Source organism: Pteropus vampyrus, unplaced genomic scaffold (assembly GCF_000151845.1).
Source record: "Pteropus vampyrus isolate Shadow unplaced genomic scaffold, Pvam_2.0 Scaffold153, whole genome shotgun sequence".
Classification (NCBI taxonomy): domain Eukaryota; kingdom Metazoa; phylum Chordata; class Mammalia; order Chiroptera; family Pteropodidae; genus Pteropus; species Pteropus vampyrus.
In genome coordinates, this window is record NW_011888934.1 from 1,057,880 (window position 1) to 1,070,593 (window position 12,714).

General features: G+C 32.7%; 2 pseudogenes; both read right to left on the bottom strand.

The window, feature by feature from the left end:
* Nucleotides 1–311: 311 nt before the first annotated feature.
* Nucleotides 312–430, bottom strand: LOC111745381 (annotated as a pseudogene).
* Nucleotides 431–9,712: 9,282 nt separating this feature from the next.
* On the bottom strand, nt 9,713–9,831 carry LOC111745382 (annotated as a pseudogene).
* Nucleotides 9,832–12,714: the final 2,883 nt, after the last annotated feature.

The window sequence follows — 12,714 nt, forward strand, 5'->3', positions numbered from 1 at the left end:
ATAATATGAGATCATGGACAATTAAAACAAAACAAAACACTTATTTAGATCATAGCCTTGTTCCATGTAAGCACTGGTCTCTGATTTAGGAATCCTGAGTCCTCATTTAGGCCAATAACTAACTAGATAGACATCATTCCTAGGACTCATGAATATTTTACCTTGGACCTAGTTTGCTCAATTTGAAAAGAAAATACTAGATTTTTTCTTTTTTTTTTTTTTTTTTTTTTTTTAGGCTAGGCACCTCTTGGTTGACCTCACGGATTGCAAGAACCTTGTCAGCTTACAATACCTTAATTTTTAATTTTTTATGCCTACAACACCTGGTCTTCCTAGGTGGTCTCCCATCCAAGTACTAATCAGGCCCGACTCTGCTTAGCTTCCAAAATCAGGTGAGATCGGGCTTGTTCAGGGTAGCATGGTTGTAGACACGAAATACTAGATTAACTCTAAGTGACATCACGTGGTATAGTGGAAAGCACATAGACTTTGAAGACAGGTTTTCATTTAAACCTTTTTCTAACAAGTATTAGTTTCATGAACTAGAATGGATTTTTCACTATTTCAGCATAAATTTCCTCATCTGTAAAATGTGGCTAATGTACATCTATCATTGAGAGAAGTAAATTAAAATAAGATATTTGATTATAGTACATATGTAATGGATTTTCATTATTTACCATTACACTTGCTCTTATTATTATTCTTTCCAGGTCATACAATAATAATAACAATAATAGCAAACATATATAACAATTACTATGTTCCAAGTTCTATATTAGCAATTTACATACATTATCATTTAATTCTCATGATAACCCAATGAAGTACTATTATACCCAATGTGCAAATGAGAGAACCAGGAGTACAAAAACAAGTAAATTATCCAAGTTTACTCAACTGGCAAGTGGCAAAACTAGGACTTGCATACTCAGGATCTAGAGTTTATGCTCTTAGTTATTATGCTTTGTTGACAACCATGAAACAATGCCATTTACCATAAATTGTGATAAACATTGTTTTTTATTTTTAATTATACACTGTACATTTGAAAAGAATTTGAATATAAGTTAAGAGATCTGGCTTTTGGATTCAGCTTGTCAATCACTAGCTATAGCATGTAATCACTTGGACTCATTCTTTAAAATAATAAATCATAATGATACCTACCCTCTCAACTTCACAACTCCATTTAAATAAAATGAGAAAGATGATTTGTAAAATGAGTTTGTGGGTTTTAAGTCAATATTCAAATTATGGAATTTGTATCTGCAATTATGAAGTCAAAGTATATAACTCAGACATTAAGTAAGTAAATAATAAATAGCCCTCATTTCCTCCTTCATTGTTATAATCCTATCAGTAACACTGATACAAACAAGTTGATTACATAGGTGTGTGGGAAATGAACATGTATTTAGCATCTAGATTTTGTGTTATCTCATTTAATAGTCATAAGAATGTTGCGAGGCCTGTACTGTCCATTTAAAGAAGATCACATGCCAAAGTGAACTAACTAGGAAGGGAAAGACTCAAGATTTACACTCATATCCCTGCAGTTTACACAAACTATCTGCCACCAGGTAAGGGGCAGAACCAGAAGAAGACTATGGTATTGACCCTAACTTTGAAAAATCTTTTCAAGAGCAGACTGGCATAAAATTTTGCCCATTAAAGTGGGGTTGACTATATTTTCTTATAACAGGTTTTATAAGAGTTGGATGTTTCTCATTTTACATCATGAGCAATAACAAAATAAAACAAAAATGTTCCATAAATTGTCAGTATGCTTCTAACCCAGAAATTTTATGGAATTGATTTCTCAGTCCTTTCTAATACTTACTACATTTTATTTGATACCATTACACTAAAGGAAGGAAGACATAGGGAGCACATTTAGCAAAAAGAGGTTGAGAGAGTGGAGTAACAGTGAGAAAGAAAAAAAAGTTAGATGAAACAAAAAATAAAAGAGAATATGCACATGATCGGATCAGTTGAAGTTGGGGCAAAAAGCAATTATTTATCTTTTGATTTTTTTTCAGAGGCTTGAAATGCTTTTAGACTCTAACATTGTGTGACTGTGGAGGTGTAAGAAGAGAGACAAGTTGTAATAGGTACAAATTGTAAATAAGACTCATTTGCCTTTCCCCTTCATTATTAAGCAGTTTTGATAATTATGAAAGTTATTTGAATTAAATAGTGAGTTTCTTGTTTAGGGACATGTACTTCAAAGAATATCTTACGATAATGACTATATCAGAAAAGAAAATGTGACATTATAGAAAAATAGAGTCAACTGATTCTTTGAAATGCATTGAATATAGTCCCTGTTTCGACCTGGTTCTTATTTGATTTTTAAAGAACTTTACAAATTAATGAAAAATTTCAAGCTACATTTTAGGTCCAATTTGTAGTTCAAGAAACTGCCATAAAAAAACTGCCACCTACTTTGTAAAAATGTTTATGTTCATTACTTTTGGCAAAAATATTCTGGTACACCTCTGAATCACCAGCAAATACATGAAGTCTACTATCAAGTATAATTTAAAATATACGAGATGCAATCAAGGAAGGAACAAAAAGGCATAAGTGAAGATTTTGGAAAATTGAAATTCAAAATTCTGGAGAACACGACACACAGATGAGGAAAGACTGGCTTGTTTGGCACCTATCTGTGCATAGCTCATCTCAGAAGCACCAGGTTCTGGATCTTTGGCACCTACACTAATTCAAAAGTCTTCTTGATTATGGACTGAATTGTTTAGGAGTAACTTCATTACTAGTAGGATAAACCAGTTGATATCACTAATATTTGAAAAATTTTAACTGGCAACATAGTTAATTCCATGCTCCACACACTGGATAGGGTTAAGACTGTATATAGAAAGTATCTTTGATTCTAGCTTGGAGGGCATGTGAAGACAGAGGCAAGAACAACTTACACCTACTCAAAATAGAAAAGTATTACGTTAATGTATTAAAAGAAGATGCATTATCTAGGAAAAGGTGAGACACTATTTTTCCCTATTGTATAAAAAAAGAAACAATTCAATTTGAGGATTCTTTATGTAAGAATGAAACTAAAAATCATGACACTTAAAACACATTTGCTGAGGTTTCACTGAGTCTATGTCGACCACGGCATGTTTTTAAGAAGCACTGATTAGTTATTATGGTTTATTTAAATCAAGTCTATTTCCCTTACAAAAATGTGCATATTCTAACTTAATTTTAGATGGCTGGCCTGTAGGAACCAGAAAAGAGAATGTAATTGTTCCGTGGTAGCATTAAGTGACCAGAAGCAACCATCAGCCAAAACACACTTTTGCTTTAGGAAATGTGCCTCAGCAAGATACTACAGCATATCCAATCCCATTGCAAGACTTGGGACGAAGGTTTTGCTTTCTTTCAGAGTCTTGTCCTACTTAAAAAGTGTAATTGAAGAGACAAGCTGCCAAGTTGCAAGTCCCAATAAAACAGTTATACCACTCAAACAAAATGTGCTTAAGTATTAGGAATGACTTTTAGCTTTAATCCTCCAAAAGGATGCTAAAATCATGATTTATGGAAAACATGAGAAATGTTATGCAAGGCAAAATATGCTACTTTGATTATTACAGACATAATAAGTGAGTTAATTTTTACTTTGAAAGCTTCACACAGCACATTCTGCATTGACTACTTTGAATTTCAGCCATCTTTGCATATCAGCTTTAGAAGCTCTCAGGATTATGGTCATTTGTGCAGATTAGGTCTGTCTTCCCTAGATAAGTGTCTCAGGTAATTTGAAGCACAAGGGGAAAATGTAGTGCATTTGATGGTCTGAAAGTAGGAAACATCTTTTGCCCAATTAATTAATGCCTTTCTTTTAAATTTCCTAATTAAGATTTGTCTTATGTTCTCACCCATGTGGACTTCAATGGGCAGCTTCAAGATATTTTTCCCAGGTGTGTTTAGAAAGAAACACATCTGTGGAGAAAGCTATACATTTTGCTAAATGAATACCAGGTAAATATTTGTATCTGAGATAAAAGTGTCCTGGCTAGGACCCTGGTCTTGTAGCAAATGGACTTGAGTTGCAGTCCCCCAACTCTACTTGCTAATTGTTTAAACTTTCTAAACCATAATTCACTCCTTTTGAGAGATTATCAATAGTAACACCTTTGTAGAATTTTTATAAAGAATAAATGAAATTTTAAATGTAAAATGATTAGTATGGTACCTGGTCCATAGAAATATATATTGTTATTTTTATTGTTCTTGTTCTTGTTGTTATTTAGATTCCTTGGGGCTGCTCTCTTCCCTTCATAAGGAAAAAGCAAACTCTTCCAGAGAGATAGACAAAGGAAGGTTGAACAGAATTTTTAATGATTGAGAATTTATCGCAAATGAGCTGTTTTAAACATAATGAAAGTGTTTAAATCAGAAGAAATTGAGTTTTAGTTTGTTGGAAAACAAGTTTTCCCCACTACCTCATGAGATAGAAGGAGAGGATAGAGGAGTGCTAAAGCATTGTTTTACTTTAGTCACACCTTGAAGTTTACCCTTCTTAAATCTGTGTCCTCTCCTTTTATGTTAAGGAAATTTTGTGTCATTTTTTCAGAAAATATTTACAGTCATTCTGTATATTTACTTGACAATTTTATGTGCAGTACAAAGTGGCCTCACATGTGATTTCAGAGGTTGCATTCCAGTTAGGGAATAAGACATGCACATACTCTCACCCAAATTAGAGTATAAAAGGAAAGAAGAATAAAATTAATACAAAAGAAGTGCCAACAACAAAAACCAATAGGAAACAAATGATTCAAACAACTTAAATGTTCATAAAAAGTAAACTATGTTTTCATTTTAATTTTTTAAAAAAAGTTTTAGTGCAGAAAGTGATGCAGGACTGGCTACATGGTTTGGGGGCCCAGAACAAAACAAAAAGGTGATCTTATTCCAAAAATTATTTAGAATTTTAAGATGTCAACAAAGGAGATTGAAACCAAGATAGACCCTTCTGAGTAAAAGCTCCTGTGCAACTGCCCATGCCTCACACACATTAAGTAGGCCCAGCATTGAGCAGAATTCAGAAATTACAATAAGGCTAGAGAAATAAGCCAAAGTGGAAGGTGAAATGAGGACTTTCAGGAAGGGAAATATGACAGTTTGGGTCCTTCAGGAAGCAGACACTTAGTGTTAGGTGTAGAAAACTTTTGTTGTTTGTTTGTTTATTTGTTTAGAGAGGGGAGGAAGAGATAATACCTGTGAAAGATAAAGTGAAAGCAAGCAAGAGAAAGCAGGAGTAAGCAGGGCAGTCCTTGAAATTGTGAAGAAAATCTAACACCTGTGGAAGAAAAGAGGCTAGAAAATTGGGAAAGAAAAGACCCAGACTGTAATCAGATCTGACAAAATCTCAGCCAAAACTGATGGAGCATTCCAAAGCATGTTGCCTATTAGAGGGGTCACAAGTTCGTTAGAAATGGCCAAGCCTTTTGTAGCTGTGCCATGCTTAGTCATTGGCTGGGAGTGTCCCAGGAAAAGTGTGGCATTGACTCAATGCTGTGATGGGTACTAGTTGTGCTCTACTTGGAAGCTGTCAACTAACTTCTGTCCTTGCAACTAAATAGCAAGTACTACTTGAAAGGAGATATGAACAGGACACCTCTTATAACCATCACAGAGAGCAGCATTGGTACTTTTCTAAATGGAGGAGACTTAAAGAAGGAATCCAAGCTTAAAACCTTGTTTCAACTCTAAAACAAAACAAAACAAAACAAAAAACAAAAAAAATCCTTTTATTTATCCATTACTTTAGGATTTTCAGATCACTTTCACATTCATATCTCTAGCTTCACCATAAAATTATTTTTTGCCAGAGTGTTTATAAGTAAATGCATCAGTCTGAGGTTATTCTATGACTCTGTTCTAAATTTCCCAGCAGGGAGAGTAAAAATGCTGGGATAGGGCTCTAATTTATTCGGAGTATTGTTTGCCATTTCTCTTATCAAATTGTACTATCTTGAAGATTCCTTTTACACAAATTATGTATACCAGCAAATTTCAGCTGGAAAGTGATTTAGAAATTGCCCAATATATTCTTTTTAAAAAATGCTGCTATTCCTCTTTTTTACCTTATAATTAAAGGATCAATCTTGTGGATGAAAATAATTTAAAGGTTATAGAATACATTCATTCAGTCATTTAATCATGCATTTATTGTGATCTTGTGTGCATCAGGCACTGTTCTAGAAACTCAAGATAAAATAGTGAAAAATCGTACACAGTCTCTGACTTCTAGTAGTGGCTTTTACACTTTCATTTGTATAATAAGTGTTGTAGACTCCATTAAAATGAGGATCCCTTGACTTAAAGTCTAGAGATTTTATTTAGTAAATCCGATACTTGACCCATAAATCTGTAGTTTTTAGAAATTTTGATGAATGTAGCTCTCAGAGATATTAAAAGATAAACTAAGGCATATTAAAAAGTTTAAAAGAATTTATTTAAGCAAAAATCAACTCATATCAGGCAGTGATAAACCAAAGGTGAGTGTTCTGCTCATAGGAGCCAGGGGTAAGAGTTTTATAGAAAAAATACAGAAGCAAAGAAACAAAATTATTTGACTGGCTATAGCCTAAGCCTAGTTGGTTGTTTGTGACTAGTTGTCTTTAGCTTTTTGATTTTGTAACCTTGAGGCATTTACAGGCTTAGGTTTTGGTTTGTTTACCTAGGGCCATCAGTCTAATGGTCTCCTTTTTTAATTAATTTAACAAAGAATTGTTTGAAGACTCTTTACTGTTGATGGAAGGAGAAACATATTTAATAGCAATTCAGTTAATACTATATGAGTGGTAGGCTGAATAATGCCCCCCAAAGATATTCATATCTTAATCCCTGGAACCTGTGTGTATGTCATTTTACATGACAAAAAGGGCTTTGCAAGTTCAATTAAGGATCTTGAGAAAGAAAGATTATTTTGGATTATTCGGGTGCACCCAATGTAATCACAAAGGTTTTTATAGGTGGATAACTATAGTGTCAGAGTCAGAAAAGGAAAGGTGTGATGACAGAAGCTGAGGGTCAGAGTCAGAGAGGGATTTGAAGATGTACACTACTGGCTTTGAAGGAGGAGGAAGAAGCCAGGAGCCAAGAATGCAACTGGCTTCCAAAAGATTAGGAACTGATTATCTTTACCCTCCAGAGGGCCTGTAGCCCTTGCCAACACCTTAATTTTAGCACAATAAGACTCATTTCAGATTTCTGACCTCCATTACTGTAAAATTATATACTTGTATTATTTTAAGCCACTGAATTTGTGGTAATTTGTTTCAGCAGCAGTAGGAAATGAATATATAATATAACGGAAATATTTAAAGAAGAATGAGGCCATGGAGAACAGAATACTTAATTCTGATTTCAGAGAACTCTAAATGCTTATATTTTGCATATGCGGGATGAATGGAATTAAGGAATTTCAATAATCAAGAAATTGAAAACATTAAATTTAGAGGGAGTTAAAGTTTTGCAGAAATACAAAATAGTGCAAAAACATTCCAAATAGAGGAAACTTTTATAGAAAATGAAAGAGAGAACAAGCAGGGCACTTTGGATAATTGTAAAAAGTTTAATTAGCAGGGGCATAGTATGCATGCAAATAAGGCACGAAAAGTCATCAGAAGTCAAATTAAGAAAGATGTAAATAATGTATTATATATATTTTTTTTTTATTTTATCCTGAAGTGGCTAGTATTGAAAGATTTTAAACTTCAGCAAAACAAGATCATAGTTGTGTTATGATTATGGACTGTGGAAACCATCTGGATAATGATCGAAATAGAATAAATTATTCTGAAGCTTTCCAGGTGAAAAATGTAGCTGAACTAAGACATCTTTCATTAGGATTAAGAGAAACAGGTTAAATTTACACCTTCAGAGACTAAGAACTCCAATATCATGATGAACTATCCCCTCCCTACACAAAGAAACAAAACAACTCGTTCTCAACTATAAAGTACAAAACTTACGTTTGTGCTAAATTTTAACTTTATTTCCAAGTTTTCTGATTGCAAAATTCAGGGCACATTGATCAACCCTGGACTTTGCTGTGTGTGTGTGTGTGTGTGTGTGTGTGTGTGTGTGTGTGTGTGTGCGCGCGCGCGCGCGCACATACGCGCACAATCAGGTACATTTGCTTGACGTGCATACACATTTGCTTTTAGCTGTTGCTTTAAAGATAGGATAAAGATTTTTGTTTGTTTGTTTCAGTTTCCTATCTAAAGGTACACCAGGTCAAATGAGTCAGATTAAAGATTGTCCACAGGATTTTAAATCTAATATTATAATTTGATGAAAACACTTTCAGTGTAAGGGTGAGAACAGTCAGATTGCATTGAACTGAGAAAAAATTGAGGTGCGTTGAAATGATAAGGTCTACCTTGAGAGAGATATTGACCTTGAAGAGACACAGGTTAACAGCAGAATAGTAAAGAAGGGGGAGTTAAAAAAGTAGCCATACCAGTAAGTCATTTCTATTGTTTCTGACCTGGCCTTTCAGCTTGTGGAGGTAAGAGTTGAGAAGCAGGATAAAAGACGAAGAAGATAAAGCACTGGAAGGTCATAACAGTGTACTTATCTTTTTTTTTCTTTTGTAATAAATCCCAGCTGAGGAGAGATGTGTTCCCAGAGTAAAAAAATAAAATATCTTCTTATGCAGCCAAGTACTACTCCAAATACATTCTCCCCATACTTTCTCAACTACCACACGCACACACATAGGCACACACACCCCAAGAGAAAGATAAATGTGCTTATGAAAATCATAAAAACAAATAGGAAAGTAAATAAAATAATCTATTATAGAGAATATGGTAAATGTGAAAGAAAGAAAAAGAGGAGATCCAACATTTACATAATCATACCTGAATAGAAAATATGAAATAGAAAAATAATGCTCAAATATTCTGGGAAGAAAACTGTCTTGACATAAGGAAAGACAAGTAAAAAACACTAAGCCTAAGTTTACAATAAAGCTTATCTTAACATAATGAAAAAACTTCACCAATGGGTAAAAACAGATTTTTAAAGAGTCAGTTATGAGAAAGAAGAAAATTTGTCATCAAATTTGTTCACAGTATTATTCAATATCAAAAGTTAATGGAAAATATAATACAATGTTCTTATATAAAGAGTGATCTTGTGATTTTATACCTAGCTAAGATGTTTTTTCAAGATAGTGGGGAGCATATCATTAAACATCTACTAATTCAGCATATAAAAGTATCCATGAACCCATCTTAAAAACAGCCCAATAATTAATAAAAATAAAGAACTCAAGAATAAGAAACAATATTAAAATCTTAGTGGCAAATATTGATTTTTAATATGTAACAAAGGAAAAAATCTAGAAGAATTACGGTAAAAGAACCAAATGTAAATATTGTAATTCTGACATTTGTAAAATCAGTAATATAATTATAAAAGTTGAAATTCTAGTGACAGTGGAATTTTAGAAAATAAGTGTAATAATGTCATCATTTAGAATAGGAAATACAGACTGTCTAGTACAAAAGATGTAGTTAAAATTTGGGGAAAATTCTTAATTTTTAAAATAAATATTTTATTTTATTATTTTATATATATTTTTAGATGAGGCAACCGTTGGTTGATCTCACAGATTGTAAGTATCTTGTCGGCTTACAATCCCTTATTTTTTTTTTGTTTTTTATGCCTACAGCACCTGGACTTCCTAGATGGTCTCCCATCCAAGTACTAACCAGGCCAGACCCTGCTTAGCTTCCAAGATCAGAGAAGATTGGGCCTGTTCAGGGTGGCATGGCCATAGACATTTTATTTAATTTAAAGAAGAAAATATATTCATTATAATTTCTCTAATTTTACAGTAATTAATATTTTCGTTCATTAAAAATATTCAAAGTACAGCAATTTTTCCAGGTATGTTTTTTCTTGTTGAAGTACTAAAATAATGCATTTAATTTTTTTTGAACATCAATTATAGTATAATTTTACTCTCCCAAACTATCTTTATCACTATCTTTCACTCACACTAAACATGCATAAACACACCAATTATCCAGGAAAATTATTATCAAATGTTATATTGATGGGTTATGGGTTTTAGGAAATTTATTTTAGTATTATTTAAAACTTTTATAGTTAACATATATAAAAGAAAAAGTATGGTTATCATTTTTAAGATATACAGAACTTTTTGTGAAATTACCTCGTACATTGCCTAAGTTATTAGAAGCTATTATTAATTTCCCTTACCATTTTCTTTATCCTTGTGGTTTTTAATCTTGTTTATCTTCTTTACTTTTTTTTCATTAATACATTTTCTTATCCCTGAATGGCTCCACTAACTGTAAGTACATAGAATATAGTGGCTAGAATACTGTATTTTCGAAATTCAAAAAAGTATAATAATTAAAAGCGATAGGTACTCTTTTATAGGTAATAATGAGAAATGCATATGTATAGAAATAGACACAAATGTGTATTTTGGGTTTTCTATTAGAACTAGGACCATCTTAAAGGAGATCCGATATACATGACTTAAAGGAATGGAGATTCACATCCTCCATGTTTTCATAATAGCGGTCTTAATTTTTTACTGTACCTACTACATCTCAAACTATATCATGAGACTTCTGAAGCCTCAGTCTGTATTTTCTTTATCTCTGAATTTCTAGCACCAAACATATTCTTATGTATATCTAAGATGCATGGTAAATATTTGTAGAACATACATAAATAAATGAATGAATGAATAAATTCATACACAGACATTTCCCCAATCTACAAAGCCCATCTAATATCTAGTCCCTGCCCCCTCCAGTCAGCTTCCCAATGGCTGTAGCCCTATCATCTATTTTGGTGCTTGAATATATCCCTTTTCCTTCATCAGAGCTTTGACAGTAAATGAGCTTTTTATTTTTTAGTTTTAACTTAAGGCTCCTTATAAACTGACTACAGGTAGCCACAGCCCATATTACCAGTAATTATAGTCTCTCTTTCATAAAAATGGATAGTTTCCAGACAGTGATGGTACGACTATCATCTTTTGACGAAAGCAACTTGGATAAAAAATAATATTTATATGTTACAAAATATAATTGTCTCACTAAAGAAATTTATTGGACTGTTCTGATTTTAATAGTTTTCATTGGGTTTCTGAATAGAGTACACTTATTATATAATTCCATCACCAATTGTTCAAGCAACTCTACTATGAAAAAAGTCCCATTGGCAAACTTAAGTAAAATTAAGTACATAATTGAATGTTTTTTCTTATCTGATAACTCTGTTGCGTTTTTCTTTGTTTTTTTTTTTTGTTTTTGTTTTTGTTTTTTTTGACAAATGCGAAGTTAATACTACTTTCTTTGGAAGTCTAACAAATCAAAATTCAGCAGTTAGTAAACAATATTCTTTTATGAGTCAGAATATTAAGTTTCTAAAATTTTAAACAAATATTAAGTTTCTAAAATTTCACTTAGATCCATAACTGAGAAAAAGGCATTTAAAAAAAAAAAACTTTAAGACTAAAACATTTTCTAAAAGAAAAGGTTTTTTTGAGCTATATACTAGCCAGAAAAAGGATCAGGTTCTTGGACATGACATCTAAACCACCAGCAGCAGGGCTGGATGGAGAAGATAAACATGTCTGACTTTCTGGGATTGACAGGTCTCTTTTCTAAAATGAGTTTGGAGGAGAAAGATGTAAGTTGTTTTGAAAGAATTCACAGTGGCTAAAGCTATAGAGGGCCACAGAAGGTGAAGCTGAGAAAGTTCTGAGTTAGGTGTGTAGTCTGTAAGGAAGAAGTGTTGATCCTTTGGATTGGTTGTGGGCAGTAGTCAGTGGCATCTGGTGGTTAGCTATTCTGTCCAGATAGGAGCTGAAATAGTCACCTGGAAGGTGATTCAAAGTTTCCACATACATTCAGTAATGTGAGCTGTCTTTTGTTGGTTTTGTCCCATGGCTCTGTTAACTTATTAACCTCCTTTTTCTCTCTCTCTCTCCCATTCTTCCACCTGTTGTCATTTAATTTAAAACATCTCAGAATTTGTCTCATGACCATTCCAAAACTGTTTTATAAATTCCTTAATTCGCCAAACCCACAATTTACTCATACTGCAATTTTACAATGATTTTACATTATATAGATATTTTATATCATTACACATACATACATACTTTTGCTTTTATTAAACAAAGTATATTCTATCAGAAATTTTTTTCTTGATTAGACTTTTGAAAGAAAACATGAAGAAAGAAAAGTAAAGATGTTATTAACAGACTTGTGATGGTGAATTAAAGTAATATTTGATCTTTTTTTAATTTTGTCATCTCAACATGAAAATTGAAAATTCTTTGAGTCTATGAGAGTGGGACTTACAAATATCTATGCGATTAAATAATTAACAACAACAAAAAATCTTCAGCTTGCTAGATATGCAATTCAGTCATATTCCACTAGCATAGACACAGTATTTTATCTCCATGAGGAAATGTAACCATCTGCATTACTCTATACCAAGTATCAATCTCCTTCCATTGGCAAAATGAATTAGAAATGTGCTTATTATCAGACTGTAAATTATGTGTAGCCATGGGATTTTCTATCTCTTTTCCAGACAGGCTATAAAGCCAGCTACATTATTTGAGACAACAGAGTTATTTCTAAAACAGAGAATAAGGGCCATCTTAGA